Raw genomic sequence first — 18176 nt, 5'->3', positions numbered from 1 at the left:
TTGTACATTACGTATTATATATTACACATTTATACATCTGTTCCCCTAGAGAACTCTGCCTACCCAACACAAGAAGTGAGAAGGAAAGAAAAAAAAATGGGGGGAAGGAAAGGCATACTATTTGGCCTGAGTGTTGAGCCTATAAGTGGAGGGCGCAATAAATGATAGCCTCTCTCTCAGATCCGATCAAATCAAATCAAATAGCTAGCATAGAAAGGCCATAGTATCATCCATATTACTTATTACTGATAAAACTGATGTTGGCCATCACTCAGGGACCCAAGTCCCTTGGGTCCGTGGCTAGGTCATTCTCTTGGGGTTTTGTTATTGTCTCTGTGATTTTAAGAAGAAAAGAAAGCCCTGGGGCTAGAGGAATTACTTTAAGGAGATGACTCAGAGGACTGAAGCATTACTCCAGTCATGTCCCATTGAACCAGACACAATTACATAAGCCTACTTAGCTGCTAGGCAGTTACGAAGCATGCTGCTGCTGAATAGACATGTAAAACTGCTAGCAGCCCTCATGGCAGGAAGTCAAGAAAGGAAGGCAGGTTTGACAGGAAGCTTTGGACATATTTATTGTTCACAAAATAGTTGACAAAGAACAAAAGTTTAGGGGGCTGGAATAAAAACTGAATGCCTGCCTCACAATGGGGAGATGGTTGTTCTGAAGCTCAGAGAATACCTAGGCCAGCTCACAGGCACCTCAAGAACGAACAAGAGAAACTATCAGTGAGAGCTCCTGCCTTAAAGTGTCAGATGAGAAAGAAGAGGAGAGAATAGAGAAATAGAAGGTGATTTCAGTGGGTTTTATTTCATAGTATTAAATGAAAGTGAAAGAAAGAATTTTAAGCAACACTGGTTGATGTACAGAGTAAAGGTGTATTGCTGAGGTGACATGAGGCTTATTTCAAAGACGACACTGACAACTTTTAAAAATAGTATTTCTTTTATTTCCAAAATTATAATATAATTGCATTACTTCTGTTCTTCCTTTTTCTCCCTTCAAGCCATCCCATTATGCTCTTCTTTGCTTTCTTTCAAATTATTGGCCTCTCTTACTATTATTGTTGTTACAGAATACATGTGCATGCACTATAGCTGTATGCATAAATACAACCTGCTGAGAGCAGGAGAAATAGTCTACCCAGGAATGAGCACACCCACTTGTTATCCAATACTAAATGGCCAGACACTGATAACTTTTAATATGACAGGACCCATAGATTCCAGAAAAAGAGCCACATTTCAAAGGAGTAAAGATCATGGGTAGTGAATATATAAAGGATGCCAGCATAGGCACATTTTAAGTTAGTTAGATAATAAACAAAAAAGAACAGTCCAGACATATTTTTGGAGGCAGGAGATTGTCAGAAAGGTGCATTTGTGGAGGGAAACTAAAGGAGAAAAACTTGTGAACTGAAGGTGAGTTTCCAGGGTACAGAGTAAGGGGGGAAATTCAAGAAAACTGAGTTGTCCAATATATTGGAGCTTGCAGTAGTGGAGTAGAAGAGCCTGGGGAAGGAGAACACTCTTTGAAAGAATATGGAAAAGGTAGAAGGATGACTAAGACCGCACAGAATGAGAGACTGGGGTGGAAATAGGCAGCAGGATGCCTGTGATGGCTAATCTCCATTGTTAAATTGGCAGGATTTAGTGTTTGTGCCTATGAGAATGTTTCCAGCAAGGTTTAATTAAAGAGAGAAGACATACTCTGCATGTGGGTGGCAGCATCCCACAGGCTGGGATTCCAAGCTGACTAAAAAGGAGAGAATGTCCTGTCCATTGGCTAGATCTGGGTAGGGGTTCCAAGTTTACTGCCTGTATTGTCCTTGGCTGGTGCCATACTTTGAGCAGGACCTTCTGGGCCCAGATCTGCCTGTCATAATGTTCTTTTTGTAGGTTTCTGGGACCCTCTGGATCCTTCTATTTCCCCATTCTCCCTTGCTTCTCTCACCTAGAGTCCCAATAGGATGTCCTCAGTCCCACTTTCCTGGTAAGTGAAGGCTTTCATGGGACATGCCCTTTGGGCTAGTGTGCAGATATAAGTGAGTATATACCATTTGAGTCTTTCTGCTTCTGGGTGAACTCACTCATTATGATCAGTTCTAGTTGAATCCATTTGTTCACAAATTTCTGGAATTCCTTGTATTTAATAGCTGAGTAGTATTCCATAGTGTAAATGTACCACAGTTTCTTTATCCATTCTTCTACTGAGGAACACTTAGGCTGTTTCCATGTTCTGGCTATTATGAATAAGGCTGCTATGAACTTGATTGAGCATATGTCCTTGTTGTGTGGTGGAGCATCTTCTGGGTATATTCCAAAGAGTGGAATAGCTGGGTCTGGAGAAAGCCTTCTCCCAGTTTTCTGAGATAGTGCCAGTTAGATTTCCAAAGTGTTTGTATTAGTTTTCATTCCCACCAGCAATGAAGGAGTGTTCCTCTCTCTCCACATCCTTGCCAGTATGTGGTGTCGCTTGAATTCTCCACAGTTGAGTAGTGAGTGGGGACTGACTTTCACACGAACTCTGGTGCCCCATATTTGACCATGTTTCCATGTCTCCTGGATGGGGAGGCCTAGTGGCACTCAGAGGAAGGATAGCAGGCCACCAAGGAGAGACTTGATACCCTATGAGCATATACAGGGGAGGAGGTCCCCCTCAGTCACAGTCCTACGGGAGGGGAGTAAGGGGAAAATGGGAGGGAGGGAGGAATGCGAGGATACAGGGATGGGATAACAATTGAGATGTAATATGAATAAATTAATAATATATATTAATAAAAAGGGGGGAAAGGAGAGAATGAGCCAAGCACCAGCATTATCTCTCTCTGCTTCATGACTGCAGACATAATGTAAGCAACTGCCTCAAACTCCCGTTCCCGTGCCTTCTCCACCACCATGAAGTATGGCCTCAAAAGCTGAGCCAAAAAGAAACACAAGCTTCTTTAAGTTGGTTTTGTCTAGTTTTTTTTATCCCAGCAATGTGAAAAATAACTAATATGGTGTCTAATTGCTCCTAGTCTTCCACTGGAAGAAAAGCTATTTTCCACAAATGGCCTTGGCAATATTTCCACTTTTGCATGCCTTGCCACTTCTCCACCAACAGCTAAGATATCTGTTTTCCTTCCTGTTGAAACTTAGTGGGGTTTCATGAATGCCTCAAGAATCCTGGAGAGTAGTAAAGCCTCAGCCTCTCTCTCTCTCTCTCTCTCTCTCTCTCTCTCTCTCTCTCTCTCTCTCTCTCTCTCTCTCTCTCTCTCTCTCTCTCTGTGTGTGTGTGTGTGTGTGTGGTGTGTGTGTGTGTGTGTGTGTGTGTGTGTGTGTGTGTGCGCATGTGTGTACACATATATGTGGAGGTCAAGGCCAAAGGACAACCTCCTCAGGTGCTATACCTCAAGAGCCATCCACCTTTGTTTTTTCAGACAAAGCCTCTTACTGATTAGGCTAGCCACTACGTCTCCTCTCTCTGCTTCCCCACTGTTGGGATTTTAAGTACATGTTATCACCTTCTGAGCTACTGAGCCCAGTCACAATAAAGCTTTCTTAAATAGAGCCATGGTAAATTGACAGAGAACCTTTTATAGAAAAGGGAAATACAAACACTTTCAATGGAGTGCGGCCCACCTGAGGAATATGTGGCACACTGTTTGTGGGGAATGGACCTACCATGTTAACAATATTAACCTGGGCTCAGGGAGTGTAAGGAGCAAATGAGCATATCACCGTGACAGAAGGAAAGATGATCCCAGCTTCCTCCACATCTTGAACTTACTATCTCAGCAGCATCTTCTCCTCCTAACAATCTGTATCCTTCCTCTTTATTTCCTGCCTTAGACTGGCAGCACTAACTAGTTACCCAAGCTGAAAACTGGGAAGCATCCTTTGAAATTGGAGCCCTGTTTTTCCCTCTCTTGTAAGCCTTAAGCATCTTCTAGTTTACAAGGCATAAGCTGCTTTATGAAACTGGACACAATTATTCACCCATCAAAGGTGACTTTGAAAGTTACCCCATTAAGAGATTAAATCCCATGTCCTTTACCTCAGATCAGAGCTGGGTCTGTGACTCCTGTTAGTGAAAGAATAAGATTGTGCCAGTTCCGGGTAGAAGCCTTAAGAGAATTGGTGCACTTGTAAGTAACCCTTCTTAGCTGCAGTGTGAACAAGCCCAGGCAAGACTTCTAGAGAATGGCAGGCCAAATGTTAGACATCATCATGGCTGGACAATCCAGCTTAGTGGTAGAGTGTTTGTCTAATATGCCCAAGACCCTAGGTTGCATCTCCATCACAAAAAATAAGGTATCTATATTTAACAAGCTCAGAGACCAGACAGCTCCTAAACAATCCAGCCCCTAGCTACAAATGTATGCGCGATCCTCGGTGAAACTGGAAGAGACACACAACTGAACCACCTCAGACTGTCAAAACAGGATCATAAGCAGAGCAAATGGCTGTTACTTGAAGCATTAAGTTTTAAGGTTGTGTTGAGTGGAGAGTGTGATACGACTTTCTCACGTACTCTGGTGCCTCACATTTGACCATGTCCCCTGGAGGGGGAGACCTGGTGGCACTCAGAGGAAGGACAGCAAGTAGCCAAGAAGAGACTTGATACCCTATGAGAATATATAGGGGGACGTAATCCCCCTCAAGAACAGTCATAGGGGAGGGGAATAATGGGAAAATGGGGGGGGGGGGAGGAATGGGAGGATACAAGGGATGGGATAAACATTGAGATGTAACAAGAATAAATTAATAAAAAAAAAGAAAAAAAAGTTTTAAGGTTGTTTGCTATGCAGTAGAGTTAACTGATATGTATGACAAAGGCTTCCTAAACAATCTCCCCATTTTCACGGTCACCTGTGTCCCTGGAAAACTGCCAATACAACATCCATTCTGTTAGGCACATACAAATTCAATTTGTTTTTTGTTTTTTGTTTTTTTTTTTTTTACTTCCCTATTTACATTCTACTGGTGATGTCCAATCAAGTACAAGATAAACTTGCTCTTATCAGACTTTGAAATAAATAGGAGTTCCTTAAACTTTAGTCCCAAGTTTATGGTCCATTATCCCTCACCTCCTACCCTGCCCCACTTTGTAACATCTGTCATATTCTACGTCTGCCAGTTCAATGAAATACCTCATGTTCATATTTCTCCAGGGCTTTTCTCTTGATATTTTTCTTCTAAAATTATCCCTTCTTATTCTCCATATGCATGTTCCCTTGAATGAAGCATATTTACTGTTATATAATAGATGTTAAGAAATATCCTGAAACCAGTGACTAAATTACATTCAATGATGATGCTATGATCAATTATAGCTGTCATTTAAGATATGCATACTAGAGGACACCCACTTATAAGTGAGGATATACTGCAAGTGTCTTTCTGGGTCTGGATTACCTCACTCAGAATGATCTTCTCTAGCTCCATCTTTTTGCCTGCAAATTTCAATATTTCCTTGTTTTTGATAGCCGAGTAGTATTCCACTGTGTAAATGTACCACAGTTTCTTTACCCATTCTTCAGTTGATGGACATCTAGGTTGTTTCCAGATTCTGGCTATTACAAAAAGGCTGCTATGAATGTAGTTGAGCAAATGCCCTTGTTATATGGTGGAACATCTTTCGGGTATATGCCCAGGAGTGGTATAGCAGGGTCTTGAAGTAGCACTTTTCCCAGTTTCCTGAGAAAGCACCAGATTGATTTCCAGAGTGGTTGTACATGTTTGCACTCCCACCAGCAATGGAGAAGTGTTCCCCTTTCTCCACAGCCTCACCAGCATATGTTGTCACTTGACTTTTTTTTATCTTAAACACTCTGATGATCAGAACAGATGCGGGGACTCACTGCTGGACTCCGGGTAGCACACTGAGAGTGGTATGGAAGAATGGGTAGATGGAAGGACCTCAAGGGGTCAGGAGCCCCACAAGGAGACCATCAAGGCCTGAGGATATGGACCCAAGGGAGCCTGCATAAACTGTTGCACCAACCAAGGACAATGCATGCAGTAAACATAGACCACCTGTTCAGATCTAGCCAATGGACAGTATATTTTCCATGTTTTGGGGAAGAGTGATGACTGCCTGTGACATGAACTCTGATGCCCACTATTTGATCACTTCCCCTTGGTGGGGAGGCCTGGAGGCACTCAGAGGAAGGAGAAGCAGGCTATCCTGAGGAGACCTGATAGGCTGTGGTCATATGGTGGGAGAGGAGGTCCCCTTCTGTCACAGGCCTAGGGGAGGGAAAGAGGGTAGAAGAGGGAGGGTGGGTGGGAATGGGAAGATACAAGTGAGGGGATAACATTCAGGATATAATCTGAATAAATTATAAATAAAAATTTAAAGTATATGCATACTATATGTAGGCAAGTATCACAGTGAACTTTGTGTGTGTGTGTGTGTGTGTGTGTGTGTGTGTGTGTGTGTGTGTGTTGTCACTGGCATCAACATTCTTACTTTTCAGATGAGGAAACTGAGGTTTAGATATGTCAGATAACTTACCAAGAGTTACTCTAAGTCTCTCTGTTGTAACAAAGGGGCAGAGCTGGTGCCAAGACCTGGAGAATCTGATAATCTAGTGCCAGAACTCTCAGCCCCACACCTGCAAACATCTCTGTACCTTTTTTCCTTGCTAGCTTTTCTTCCTGGCCATCCAATTTTGAACTCACAGTTAAATAGTTTGTTGGTTAGTCCCTATCATTTTGACTGAATGGGTGGCTTCCAAAGGAAATTTGCAAATAACCTATGTGTACATTGAGAAGCAGAGTGTTGGGCATTGAGATAGGAAAGCATTTCCTTTGAAAAGAAAAATTCTTATCCTTCATAGGTTCATACTTAGGCAACTATGTCATATCAGGGTATATTTTCTTGCACCCTAAAATACAAATAATTTGGGGGAATGGAGACTGCCTCTGATACAAACTCTGGTACTCCAGCTTAATGACTTCCCCTTGGTGGGGAGGCCTGGTGGCACTCAGAAAGAATAAGCAGGCTATCCAGATGAGACCTGATAGGCTGTGATCATATGGTAGAGGAGGAGGTCCCCTTCTGTCACAGACCTAGGGAAGAGGAAAAGGGTGAAACAGGAAGGGAGTGTGGGAACGGGAAGATAAGAGTAAGGGGATAACATTCCGGATGTAATCTGAATAAATTAGAATAAAATTTAAACATTTTTGAATGTTGCTTTTAAGAAGTATCAATAGCAAAAAAAAAAAAAAAAAAAAAAAAAAAAAAAAGAAGTATCAATAGCCATATATGTCTCACAAGTCCTAAACTATTCACTGTTGTTCTTTACAGGAAAAGTTTGCTGACCTAATACTAGGCCATTTTTATATTAGTGTTTTTGAAACAGGGTCTTACAATGCAACAACAGCTGTCCTGGAATTTGTAACCTGTTGCCTCTGCATTCTAAATGTCGGCAATGCTAGGATGCACCTCCTTGCCTGGCTAATCCTAAGCCATTCTTCTATTAATTTTCCTTCCCTGATTTAGTTACTGTCTCCCCTCCCACTACCATGAGCACCCAAAGACTAGCCTCTCAGGAAAATATTTGAGTACAAGACATTTGTTTAAGTAGTGGTTCCTGAAAACACCAAGAATATTGGAGGGAACTGAGCCAGAGAAGGGATGGAAAGATAGATAATGAGGGCACTATCAAACATATAATCACTGTGGGCAACTAAAGCTCATAGTCCCCAAGAAAATGTGGAGGACAGGGTAGAGCATACACATCAAGGTCTACCCACCATAGGGGTGGGGAAGCTAGGGTATTTATCCAACAGTCTACCAGCCATTGGTTAAGGGGCAGTTACCATTCCTGGGCACTTCCTGCTTAAGCAGTGCAAGAGCAGAGAGGGTTCTAATTGGTGTAGAAACCCCTCAGACAAAGAGTAGCTCTTCCCCTCCTTTCTCCCAGTATGGTGACTATGTGCATCTTTGTGGTTGTGAAGAAGAGGCTGTGGTCTTTCTGCTAACCTCTGGGTGTATCTGGCCTACCTGATCACTTAGTATCACTTTCAGGTAGGTCTCCTCTAGGTTGTAGGCGGTCTCTCTAGTACATTGCTGATTGCTGTTACTGAGTATGGATTTTATCACTGCTTCCACTGGTAGGTCTCCAAATTCTTCAGCTTTCTTGTCCTCGGAGTTGCTCAAACATGCCTGCTCTCTAGAGGCTCTCATGCCTAAGTTAAGGATCCACACTCTCTCTGCTGCTCTCTGGAGCATGCAAGGTGATGAGGCTGCTGAGAAGCTTCCCCCACAGCTGAGACCACTTTTCCATCATTAAGGAGGAGGCAGTATGGTCCTGTGGGAGGTTTCTCTGAGATGGGTTTGCATTCATCCTGGATACATCTGTTGAGGTGATCACGTCATTTCTCCTAATCTATCAGTGTTTCTACTGCACCTCCCTTCTTCCCCTGTACTGTTTATAGGGTAAGAAGCAGGAAATAAGACAATATTTGCATTTCTTGCTCCTTCTGTCCAGCTTCAATTTTGAGAACTGGAAGGCTGATCTCTGTCTTTCAGGAAGGCGCTTCCCTTGCTTTCACTGTGTTCTTGTCCCTCCCCCCTCTCATGGCTTCTCCATGATCAAGTACCTTTGCTTTGACTGTACTGCTATACATACTGGGATGCTTATGAGAAACATGTTTCTTATGTTTTTAAAGACTTGGAGGTCCAATACCGAGGCATGGGAGAATCTGTGTCTGGTAAAGGTCCACTACCTGGATCATAGGTAGCACCATCTCATTGGGTCCTTCATGATGGAAGAAGCATGGAAAGGCATTATCCCAATTCACAGGAGTCCTAGCCTGGTGACCTAATTATCTCCCAGAGGTCACATCTCTTTATATCTTCACATCAGGTACTAGACTCCAACATGAGTGTGTGTGTATGTATGTGTGTATTTGTGTGTGCATGTGAGTGTGTGTGTGTGTGTGTGTGTGTGTGTGTGTGTGTGTGTGTGTGTGTAAACCAACAGTCAATGTCAAGTGTCTTCCTCAGTCACTAACTTATTTGGGTTATGGTCTGTCACTAAATCTGAAACTTAAGCTCACCAAGTCTGCTAGAGTGGCTAGCCAGCAAGCCCAGGGACACCTCCTGTCTCTGCCTCCCAAGTACTAGAATCACAGGCATGTGCTGACCTGCTGGAAGCCGAATTCAGGTCCTTGTGTTTGCAGAACAAGTACTTTACCATCCAAGCCACATCCCCAGCCCTGTGATAGTTAATCTTGGTTGCCAACTTAAATATTGACACCACACAAATTCCCTAAACCTTGCTTTCTATTATAAAAGAGCCCAACTTGGGCAGTCCTATGGAAAACATAAGTCCTATGGTTCCCTTTACTAGCCTGGCTAGCAATACTATTGTAAAGGAGGTTTTTTTAAAAAAAAAAAAAACTCATTTAAATTAAAGACTGAGCAATGACTATTTCATCTTATGCCATACCCCTGCTTCTTCTAAGACAATAAGCCTCCATCTCATGGCAAAATCTTAAGAACAAAAGTAGGTAATTTCCTTCCTCTCTATCCTCCTCCTCCACTTCATCTCTCCCTTCTCCTTCAATAGATACCTACCAAAATGGCAAGCCACATTTGGATAATATTTTAAGACATTACTCCAATATTTAATCTAACCTAAACAATAAAGTCATGTGAAGTGGCATAGTGGCCTCTATTTTTATCCCTGTCTACTCTAATATGTGAAAATTGGTTTCCCTATAATTAAAATATTAAGTTCATTTTATCTCATTTTACATAAATCTGAATTCGAGTTAATTATTGCTGTGCAGAGGAGCATCTGAAGCCACAGGGGGGAAAATCCTTAAATATTACCTCAATCAGGTAAAATATTGTAATGAGATTTCCCAGAACAGAAGAGAGATGATCATGACTTTAGAAGACAAGAAGTCCCACCTCCAACCAGAAGCTGAAGTCACATTTATGTTTATAACAATGTCACCTCCCGTTGCATGTATACATTGAGAACTGTAGGCCCCATGTTTGTAAATCCTGTAGCATACATTTGGGAAAGGATGAACAGTGGGGAGGGGGAAGGGGTGGTTTATTATAACAAGCAAGGGTGGGGCTCTGTTGAGCTATTTAACCAGGAGCAAGAAAGAATCCTATCTCTAATCATCAAGGTGTTGGACATTTCACCATTAGAATGTCATTGTTCTAACCAGCAATCCTCTTTTAAAATTCTTTCATTAACTTACTCAGGATGATCACTTCCAGTTCTATCCATTTGCCTGCAAATTTCAAGATTTCTTTGTTTTTAATAGCTGAGTAGTATTCTGTTGTGTAAATGTATCACAGTTTCTCTATCCATTCTTTGGTAGAGGGACATCTAGGTTGGTTCCAGGTTCTAGCTATTATGAATAAAGCTGCTATGAACATAGTTGAGCATATGTCCTTGTTGCATGGTGGAACATCTTTTGGGTATATTCCAAGGAGTGAGATAGCTCCGTCTTGAGGTAGCCCTATTCCCAGTTTTCTGAGAAAGCACCAGATTGATTTGCAAAATGGCTGTACAAGTTTGCACCCCCACCAACAGGCAAATGGATGGAACTGGAAATGATCATCCTGAGGGGGTAAACCCAGACCCAGAAAGAGGCACATGGCATATACTCAATTATAATTGGACACTAGACCAACAGAGATAGCCCATGAAAGTCTTCACTTAGCTGGAGATTGAAATGAATACTGAGACTTCCTATTGGGACTCTAGGTGAGAGAGGTAAGGAAGAATGAAGAAATAGAAGGATCCAGAGGGTCCTAGAAACCTACAAGAAGACCATTAAAGCTGGCGGATCTGGACCTAGGCAGGTCAGCTCAAACTACTGTAACTAACTAAGGACAATGCATGCAGTAAACCTAGAACCCCTATTCAGATCTAGCCAATGGACAGCACATTCTCCACAGTTGTGTGGAGAGCAGGGACTGACTCCGACATGAACTCTGGTGCCCCCTATTTGACCGCTTCCCCTTGGTGGGGAGACCTGGTGACAGAGGAAGAGTTAGCAGGCTACCAGGAAGAGACCTGATAGGCTGTGATCTTATAGTGGGGGAAAAGGTACCCTTCTGTCACAGACCTAGGGGAGGGGAATAGGGTGAAAGAGGGAGGGAGGGGGAACAGGAAGATACAAGTGAGGGGATAACCATTGAGATGTAATCTAAATAAATAAAAAAGAAAGAAAATTTTCCTTCATGCTGGGTGGTGGAGGCAAATGTCTTTAATCCCAGCACTCAGGAGGCAGAGGCAGGAGGATCGCTGTGAGTTTGAGGCCAGCCTGGTCAACAAAGCGAGTCTAGGACAGTCAAGGCTACACAGAGAAACCCTGTCTCAAAAAAAGTGCATATTTACTCTATGCCAGTGGTGCTCGACCTTCCTAATGTTGTGACGCTTTAATACAGTTTCTTATATTGTGTTGACCTCCAGCCATAAAATTATTTTTGCCACTACTTCATTTTTGCTACTGTTAGGAACTGCAATGTAAATATCTGATATGTGACCTCCAAAGGGGATTGCGGACTGCTGCTCTACACACAAATCACTATGCTAGGGCTCAGATACAAGTGAAAGATAGGAAGTAGGCAGAGAGGACACAGGCATAATTAAGTAAATGCATATATTAATCAAGACAACAACAGTTGAGTGTGACAGCTTTTCCTCCCTGGGCTTTCTTTCCTTGGGCATTGAGTGTCTAAAGAAGGCAGGAAGCTATAGAGATGACAAAAGATGCAAGAGCAAGAGAGACTACTGCTAGAAAATATATTTCCTTCATTTAACCTGCAATTTCCCTTTCCCTCATAGCCACATTTTAATATTTCTCAAGTCAAGATTGATTCAGAAATCTACAAATAGATTTAATAAGACAGTATATTTCTTCTTTGTTTTCAATTATTAAACTGAACTTGTTATTAAAACTGCTTTTTACAACTTTTCACAATATATGATACAGGGATAGTTTTACTTGAAAAAATTTAGGTAATTGTACATCTATTTGAAGTCAGAGAGAGATTGATTCCATGTACCCTTCATCCAGATTTTCCCCAAAGGCAACATTTTACAAAAACTATATAATACAATCACAACCAGACTATTAGCAACCCATAGATCTTAATGGGACTTCATCAATTTTCTTTGTACTCTCATGTGTGTTGTTTCTTCCTATGCAATTATATCACATGAATATGTATATGTGTATTATAGTCACAACACCATATATTTTAGTCATTATAGAATCCTTCATATTGTCCTTTTATAGCTACACTCATCCTTTTCTCACCCATCTTTCTATCCTTAAACCATGGCAATCTCTAATCTAGTCTTCATTTCTAAATTTTTTTCTTTTTTCTTTTTTTCTAAGACAGGGTCTCTCTGTGTAGCTCTGGCTGTCCTGGATTCATTTCATGCTTTGTAGACCAGGCTGGCCTCGAACTCACAGAGATCCATCTGCCCCTGCCTCCCTGCCTCCTTGAGTGCCAGGATTACAGGCACGTGCTACCACACCAGGTTCATTTCTAACATTTGAACATTACAAAGATGTTGCATAAATGCAATCCTTTTAGGATTTTTCATTTACCATAATTCTCCTCAGACTAGTCAACATTATGTGTACTTTATCAGTAATTCCTTCCTTTGTATTTTTGAGTAGTTATCCACAAAGTAGATGCACCATATTTTGCTGAACCCTTCATTCACCTGCTGGAGGGATTCTTGCTGCTCCCCCCATTTTCAATATTAGATCCACAATAGACACTGAGTGCCCACTACCTGTTTAGATGCTTTTATATTTGCTATCTCAACTAATGTTTACCCTAGCAAGTCTTTGAGGGATACAAATTAGGTTATGTAGTTTATTGGTGATGTGAAATTAAGCATTCACGATACCAATTTACATGCCAAAATCATACAATTGCCAAGTGGCACAGTCCCCATTCACACTGCAGTATTTCATTTTCAAGTCCCTGAGTGCTACCTGTCAGCTCCAGTCATGATTTTTCTCTTGGGCTATCATGGGTTTCTGATCTAGGTAGGGCTGCTCAAAATGAACCCAGAATAAGACTTCAGTCAGGATCTACACTGGGGAATCTCTATTATTTTCTCAGCACAGAACTGAGGAACTATGCAGTAAAATGCTTGGTAGCTCACCTGCTTAATGGATTGGCTCTTTTGGAGGTGCTGGTGCTTAAAGAGTGTTGCAAGAATACCTTCCCTGTGGAGACATAAACAACACCTACACCATCCTCATAAGGTCCCAGGGATAAACAAAAGTACAATTTTACCCCACTTCATCCAAGAGAATCAATGAGTTTGTTGGGTTTACTTACAGAGCATGGGTGTGTCGAGTGATCAACCAGAGTGCTGGTGACCCCACAGAGGCTGCACTAGAATGTCTTCACCCAGCAGAGATGATGGCTTCCCTATAGCCACTTATGTTGACTTTGCTTCAGTTAACCTTCCCCAGCCTTGGTACTTCAGCAGCAATTGCAATTAGAGTAGACTTGCATATAAATCTAGTCTCTGGGAGGAGAGACTAGAATCTCAGGTGAGCACCCGATGGCCTGCACCACCCCCTCCTTCTATGATGGAATGCCAAGAGGCAACCAGTGAATTCTTGATCATCTGCAAGCTGAAATAGCTGGCCTACCGAGGATGGAGGCTGTTGTGCTGGTAGAATAGGCTTTTTAAACAGGGTCATCCACAAACCAAACAAAACGTCAGCCATGTGATTTGGGTTCCTTCATCCAACTTTCTCTTTCAACTAGCAAACACAAAAGGGGAGCAGTAGCTACACTGACATGTTGTCACATGGAAATTAAATGAATGGAAATGCCATAGCACCTCTAGAGTAGCCTGTGTACCCAAGAGAGGGACACATCATGTCTGTAATTCAAGTACAATCTACTGGAGGAATGAGTATGCCTGCCAATAGAAAACATCCTCTGTGGAAGCAGCCTTCAGGAAAACACATAATGGATGCTCCCTCTTTGGGGCTGCAATACTGGAACAATTGCTAAGCCCTCTAGCCCAATGAAAGAGCTTTTTCCACCAGCCCACCACCCATAATTGCGACTCCCACCGGTACCCCTTCAGACCAACTAGAAATTCTTCTGCTTGGAGCACAAAGAATTATGTAAGTCTGAAGGTGGGAATTAAAGCCCTCCTGTGATTCAGCCATATAGTTAGCACAATGTTAGAACTAAAGCATCAATAATGATGCTTTAGAACTAAAGCAACAAGTACAGAGCCACAAGGACTCCCACACATTGCTGATAGGAACTCTGAATGATAAGACCCCTTTAGAAAGCAGGTTGGCAATCTCTACTAAAGCCAAAAAGACATAGCTCTTGGGAATAAACTCCAAAGAAAGGAATGCTTACGTTTATGAAAAGATGAGCCCATAGCAGTTTCATTTATAATAGCCAAAAGGTATAAAAATTCATTGTTCACTTAACAGAAAAATAGGTAAATGAGCTGTGCAATATTCCTACAATAGAATACTGCACAGCAGAAAAAATCTGACACATACAATAGATGAGTCCTACAGATACCAAATGGAAACAAAAATAAAGCCTAATTCAAGGGTATGCGTATGATAACATTCATATGAGGTTTAAGAAGAGGCTACACAAATCTGTGGTCACAATCAGAATAATGACCGCCTCAAAGAGTGGGAGGTGGTTACTGAGTGAGAGAATGCATCAGAACTGTTGAATATTTTTCTACACGTTGAACTGGTTAGTGGCTTCTTGAGTATATACATAGCTAAAAATTCCTCAAGGAAAGCACTAAAGAGCTGTATCCTTTATGCACTTTCCTAAAATGGTAGGCCAGAATTCTTAGTTTCAAAAATCACAAAAGGAAGGTTGGGAAGATACAGCTCAGTCAGTATAGTGCTTGCCTTGCGAGCTTGGGACCTGCCTTTGATTCACAGAACTAAAGTGAAAACATATCGGGCATGGTGGCTCCTGCTGGCAACCACAGCAGTGGAAGGAGGTGGGGGGAGTGTAGAAAAAAGTGGATCTTAGGAGCTCACTGGTGAATAAGTCTAGTCTACATGCTAAGTTCTAGATCTGTGAAAGATCCTCACACACACACACACACACACACACACACACACACACACACACACAGCTACAAAGAATTGCTATCCCATTCACCTCTGGAATCTGACCACCCACTTTTCCCATCCCCACTTTTCCTCATCTGTAGATTTGTGGACACCAGGACATATGACAGAGCCAGCTGACTGCTTCACACAAAAGATGATGTGGGAGACTTAGAAAGATGCCATAGAAGGTATAATTAGTGGGAAACAGGTGAGAGATTGGCACTGAAGTCTGAGGCAGGATAAGCACTTCATGCTAAAAGGCCTTCTGAGACATTTCCTGTCTCCTGTTAACAAAAGGGTGACTCACGCTGAGGCAGAGATGGAGGAATTATTTTATTTAAACATGGATGATTTCCCCTTCTTTAGAAACTTGAGTTTAGTAGACAGAAACACACACATGCATGCACACGTGCATTCAAGTACATGAGAGCAAAACCCCTCACACACACACACACACACACACACACACACACACACACACACACACACACACAGGTGAAGGAAGGAGAGAAGAAAAGGGAGGGAGGGAAAGAGGGCCAGAGGGAGGGAAGGAGAGGGGGAGGAAGGAAGAAAGGAGAGACAGAGAGGGAGGGAAGGAAAGAGACAGAGACAGAGAGACAGAAAACTACCTCTGATAAGCACTGATTCCTAGGAAATTTAGTCAAAATCAGAGAGAAATTTAAGAAAAATTGGAAGGTATACCAATAAAACACAAGGTTTATTTTTACCCATCAGATATCTAACTCACATAATATACAATCCCATAAGCTTGAATAAATGCATGTAGCTATGTAGCCACTACCTCAACCAAGACACAGAACAGGCCTATGACACCACCCCAGTTTCTTTGAGAGGATTCCCTGTAATCAGCTTCTTGTCCCACCCATGAACCCTACAGCTGCTGATCTGTTCTCCATCAGTACAGCTTACCCTTTGCCACAGAGTCACATCAATGGAATTGTAGAACATGCAGCTTTGGGGTCTGACTTCTTTTTCTTAGCATAAGGCTTATAATAATAATCCATTTTCTTGTGTATATCATCATTTCCTTTCTTTGTATTTCTGAGTAGTATTCTCCGATGTTATAAATATTATTTTTTTACATTTTAATTCTAGTTACTTGATGCCGGTATCTAGAAATACAGTAGATGAGGCTTTGTATATTTGCCTTGTGGTCTGAAAAATATAAAACTGACTTACAAGTTCTAGTCATCTTATAGATTCTTTGGGACTTTTCCCATAAATAATTATGACTCTTATAAATAAAAACATTCTCTTTACCAATCTTAAATATTACCTATGATTATGACAAATCAACAAATTGTAGAAAAATTTTCACAGAAAAACTTAATGGTCAGACCTAGAAGTAATTCAGAGACATTATCTTCACAAATCATCAACCAGGATAAATCCCATGAGCCCACCACAATGGGACTGGAAGTCTAGTATGTGACTGGAAATGGAAAGCCAGAAATATTTGGTAGAGAGTCTCTGTTATAGAGAAACACGCACGCACACACACACACACACACACACACACACACACACTGAGAAGATTAAGATGTACAGCATCATTCTAATACCAGCCAATAAGTTGGATGTGCCTATAGAGAGATATAAAATGCAATTGGATTTCTGAAATTTCCTTTCAGAGAACTCAGAGGAGGTCCTAGGAGGCAGGAACTCTTGACACTAAACCTTGGAAGCTGGTGCCACTTGGACAGCCAACATATTTTATTTCAATACACCATACACTAGTTAAGGTCAAGGGTCCTAGAGCCATGTTATCTGGGTTCAAATTCCACCTCTACTGAGAACTAGCTCTGTGACTTCCAGCAAGCCTGTTTTCCTCCTGTTGGTCTCCATAAAACACAGCCACTAAGTACCTGCCCCAGAGGTTTGTCAGAGGAATAAATTAGTATTAGTAGAATTCTAAAATTGTGTCTGGCACACTAGTACGATGAATGATACCATACATGTAGATAGATAGACACACATATGCACACACATGTCAGGAACACAATTGTCATCAATCAATTATAAATGCAAACATTTCTTTGGCATTTTTAAAGACTTATGTTTTAGTTATTGATTTATGTGTATATGTGAGTTTGCAGGTGAGTGGGTGGGGTGAGGAGTATATATGTAAGCTCAGGTTCCTATAGAAGCCAGAAGAGGGTTCGGGTCCTCTGGACCTGGAATTACAGGTGGTTGTGAGCCACCTATCCATGCTAAGTACCAAATCCCAGTGCTCTGAAAGAGGAGTATGTATTTTTTAATTGATGAGCCATCTTTCCACCCCTCCCTTGAGATGTTTAAAAGCAGGGACTGGATAAGGAAAAAAAACAGAAAAGGACTACTGAATTATCCAAGGCAAAACTTTACACCTGATTCATATAAGCAAGGTCTACAAACTAACAAACCTATCCATTCAATGCTTCCTTGGCCCTAATGACAAGTGTGGGGAAATGAATGATTCACTCAGAGACACTATCAGAAAAGGAGTTGAACTAGCCCCCAGGAGATCTCTATATCCTCAGAAGATGAGCACCTGAAGAAATATTTTCTCTGAGCATGATAATATAATAATAGTCACAAGAGAGCTTGGTTGAATGTCTAGAGCTCCTTCAAGTGTATCCCTACATTTGTTCTTCTGACAACCCTATAAGGAATGCAGAGGTATGGGGTTCACAGCTGGGAAAGGTGAAGGAAAACACGCATGACATCACAGTCGGTAAACCCCACAGGAGAAATAGAAACCCAGAGTTCTTTCAGCCCTGTATTAGTTACTATATTGACCAAAGCACCTGAAGGCAAGAAGGGTTGGTTTGGCTTAGTTCGAGAGTGCGGTCTAACACGGTGAGGTAAGGCATGGCGACAGGACGTGGTGATATCTGGTGGCAGTGGTGTTGCATCTACAGTCAGGAAGCAGAGAGAGTACGAAAGGCAGGTGGTCGGCACACTTCTCCTTTTCACTCAGTCTAGGACCACAGCCTGTGAAATGCCACCACCCACATTTACAGTGGGTCTTTCCCCTTCAATTCACCCAGTTTAGG

Source organism: Acomys russatus, chromosome X (assembly GCF_903995435.1).
Source record: "Acomys russatus chromosome X, mAcoRus1.1, whole genome shotgun sequence".
Lineage (NCBI taxonomy): Eukaryota > Metazoa > Chordata > Mammalia > Rodentia > Muridae > Acomys > Acomys russatus.
The sequence above is the reverse complement of the archived record's forward strand: the minus strand, read 5'-3'. Positions refer to the sequence as shown.